A 4,379-nucleotide genomic window follows, 5' to 3' on the forward strand; every position below is an offset into this window, starting at 1 on the left:
CGGGCTCCGCGGAGAGGGAGACCTCCGTGTTTGAGACGGGAGCGGGCGGCGTGAGGGTTGATGGGCAGTGTGAGGCATGTTATGTCTGGTCTGGGGGTCAGATTCTCCACCAGAGCCCAGAAGGCATCCACCTCCCTGCAGCACATACTCTCCACAGCTGAGGATATGGGCTGGCAGTTCCCACACAAGCACCTATCATACAAGAAATTATCAGGAAATCTTCGTATCTCTCTCTCTCTCCCTCTCTCTCCTGCGGACGTCAATACACCGTAATGTGGAGTTATAACACACATAGCAAGATACGTCTGATACAAGCTGATATTTGCGCATTAGTTTCTGTTGTGGGTAAGTAGCATTAGTTATCTAATACTGGCAGAACTATTGGTAGCTTTGTTATAACCTAATACGTGATGGCAAATTTAATGTTGTGATGTGAACACAGTGTTAGACATCGTTAGCTGTCGTTAGCAAAATTCTCTCACAAAAACGACCCCAAAAGTCACTGTAGTGTGTTTATGTTTTTTGTTTTAATCAAGTTTCTACATCATTTTCATACACATTTATTCACCATGGTCTCCAACCTGCAAGTTGGGCTTTAAGCTAACAGCATCACTGTGGCTAAGCGTCTAACATGGTTTAAGACTGTCTATTTTTAATGAATGTTTTTCCAATGGAAATATAGTTTACATTAAGAGTGGACATGGACCTCACCAATCATCTCAGAACGCCTCAGGTTTGAAAAGGGGGTCAGATCACCAACATTTCAGCCAAACTGCTCCAGGATTCACTTTAAAGTGTTAAAGAGGAAATCCTTCTTAAAGTCTATGGAACATTTTGGTCTGGAAACTAATTTAGAGAAATGTATTGAGACAATATTTTCAGCAAAAAAAACTTTTCAAAATGTTGAAAATATCCAACTGTAAAATAATGTTTTTGTTATTATTTGCACATCCAAAGTGAAGATGAGTGAAGCCATCTTGCTACCCCGTAAGTTCCCCAGCACAGACGCACAGATTCAGCACTTCACCTATATGCAATACTTTTATTTGCTACTGGCCAGCACACAACAACTGCTCCTCCAGCACGTCTGCTAGTTTTAAACCAAAAAGCAGTGTCCCTCGCCTTGGTCTGGGCTGCAGCACACTACTGCATGAAAAAAGGAGAGATGTAATCAAGGCAAACCAGCAGCAGCTGTGTCAATTAACTCACCTGGTACTACTCTGATGAGCCCCCCCCCTGCATCTGACTACTAACCACACCCACCTCCACAATGAGCTGTTTGGAAATGACAGCCAATATTATTCTTGATTTAACAAAGATTTATCTTGATTTTCTTCATATTTCAGTTACCTCCACAGAGATAACTGTCCTCCAGCCATATGCTCTCCTGTCACATGACGATTGCTGAAGCCATTAAGAATAGAAACCTCCCTGGGTTTGTACAGTGTGGTAATGACAGTAACCCCATGTGTTATTTTGCATGAGAAAAAAACTACTATTATATCTCAAAACACATTATACATTTTATTATAATATATCATATACAATTATATAATCTTACTATATCTTATCTTACTATATAATGATGAAAACTCTGTGTCTGTGTGTGTGTGTGTTCCACGTTTTTCCCCTCACTGACTTGGTCAATCCATGTGAAATTTGGCACAGTGGTAGAGGGTCATGGGAGGATGCCAATGAAGCAAATATTACATCAATTGGCCAAAGGGGGGCGCTATAGCAACCGACTGAAATGTCAAACTTTGAATGGGCATATCTCATGCCCCGTATGTCGTAGAGACATGAAACTTTGCACAGAGATGCCTCTCCTCATGAGGAACACATTTGCCTCAAGAACCCATAACTTCCGCTTATATAGATTTTCCCTTGGAAGGTGTTTCGGGCATGTCCAACCGGGAAGAGACCTCGGGGCCGCCCCTGGACACGCTGGACGGATTACATCGCCCAGCTGGCCTGGGAACGCCTCGGGGTTCCCTCGGAAGAGCTGACGGAAGTGGCTGGGGAGAGGACTGTCTGGGCTTCTTTGCTGAGGCTGCTGCCCCTGCGACCCGGACCCGGATAAGCGGAGGAAGACGAGTACGAGTACGAGTACAAGTACAAGGACGCCTCAAGGTGACTGGAGAAATTTAACTCTAATTGGCAACTGGGTGGCGCTATAACAACAGAAAAATGCTTCAAAATGGCTAAAATGCGACCGATCGCTGTGGCTCCCCCTGTGGACCAATGTTTGTTGGTTTTTTTTTACAATGTTTGGTATGACTAAGTCATGGTATGGTATGCTGTACTCAATGGGTATGGACTAGTTTTATATAATAAAAAGAATGACTGATCTATTATTTAATTTCTGTTCCTTTTGGTGGCAAATTCATATGACAAAATAAAGAAATAGTTTGTGTTTCTTAATTCTGACAGGGACACACATAGCTGAAGAATCACCCTTTCATAGCACCATGGATATCATTTTTAATCTGTGTGCTTATATTCTGTGTTGTCTAACTGCTTAAGTGTCTCACAAACACTGGTTTAAAGTGATCCATTTGATTTAGCTCAAGTTTATACATGCATATGATTAGGTGTGTTTTCTAAATCGGTCTCTAAATTGGAGAACTGTGGCAGTTTAGTTAAAACCTTTGATGGGCAAATAGCCAAATATTGGCTCTGAATGCGCTGACGCCCCATTAGGTGTTTGCTGTCAGTGTGTGTTTCTGTCTGCGACAAACTAATTAAATAAAGTACAAACCAGAATATCTTTACAGACAGTCCACACTTTTAGAAGAGGCAGGAGAGAATCTGTAATGACATTTTCACCGGTGAGGCTCCCTTCTGCCTGCCTGTCTCTCCGACCTGAAATGAATTGCCTACCAGAGAAGGGAAAATACATCATTACAGAGTTCAGTTCAAATATATGGTGGTGGCATCCAACTAGGGGCTATTTTCTCTGCCTGGCCCACTCTTCATACATCTGTGACTAACTCACTGAGACAAGACATCTCCTGTCATGCATATTCACTGGGCATCAATCTCAACAATCCTCTCACTCTAATGCTGTCTCCCCCCTGCTCACTAAAATAGGGCTTTGTCAATACCAGTGAGAGGAAACCAGAGAAATCCTCGGGGGGGTGCCTCGTGTGTTTTAAGCTCTCTTTTTCCTCTCAGCCCTTCCTTCCCCCGGTTTTTTTCATTCCAAATTCCATTAAACATTTTGAAAATTTGATGTTTAGTTCAGGCATTTAGGGACCACGTTTATACAGAAATAGTACTTAATGACTCAAACAGTCTGAGGTTAAGTTGGGGTGAACAGTTGGGCAAAATAATGATTTTTACTGCTGAAGTCAGCCGAATGAGGCACCTTCCCCCTGTGTATCCAGATGTTGCTGCATATTGTTAGGGATGTATAGACCGGGATAATGTATGCCAACAGTAAGCACTTCAAATGCTGTTTCAGCTGCTGCTCTCGCAAATGCTGATCCTTAATTACACGCATAGCCATTAGGTGTATCTTAATTCCAAACTTAAATATTCCCTCCAGCGAGTTTACATGCAGCTGAAACTTTGCCGCTATTCAAGACAATGCAAAGACAAATTAGTCATGACGGCAGAAATCACAGGTCACCTTCTGCAGTCAACACAGCTTGATGCAAGTAAACAGAGCAGAAGAGTATTGTTTAACTTATATGTCTGTTTGAAGCTCTCTTTTAGCACCCTGAGAAAAACATTTCACCGCCCAGTCAGATGGTGGGATGCCATATTAATGAGGAGCGAACTTGGCTTTCATCACTTTTATCATTCAAATCATCTTGAGTAAAAATAAAACTCTTCAGCCATCAGCCAGTGTGACCTTCTCCATGCTCCACTCCCACTGAAGACCAACTCTGTTTGCCACACTCTATCCAATAATATCTTTTGCAATGGGAAATATCCAAGCAAACTGACTCCAATGTCAAAAACAGCTCTTTCACTAAGCAGAAAACTGGAGTTACTGGTCTACTGCAGCCTTGATCAGTTAGTGTGTAAGGTGAAGTGGAAGAAATATTTAAATATAGAGTACATTTAGACAGATACAGATTTTTTTAAGTGGCTAAAATATGTTTTGCTGTTGCCCCCTACAGAGCAGTTTCACTTCTGTGCTGGTAGATTTGGTTTGTCAAAGATGACAGCAAAGCAACACAGTACATAACACGAGCAAGTCGAACCATTGTGTTGGTAGCATTGTCACCTTCTACCTATGCCAGTCCTCAATGCCTATGTGCCGTTTCACATAGATTGACCATGTCAGTGAGTAGAAAAACGTGGGACAGACAGAATGACTGACTGACAGAATGACACACTGACAGTTTCCGTGATTATGTACAGCATACCAT

This window comes from Epinephelus moara, chromosome 11, assembly GCF_006386435.1.
Source record: "Epinephelus moara isolate mb chromosome 11, YSFRI_EMoa_1.0, whole genome shotgun sequence".
Classification (NCBI taxonomy): Eukaryota; Metazoa; Chordata; class Actinopteri; order Perciformes; family Serranidae; genus Epinephelus; species Epinephelus moara.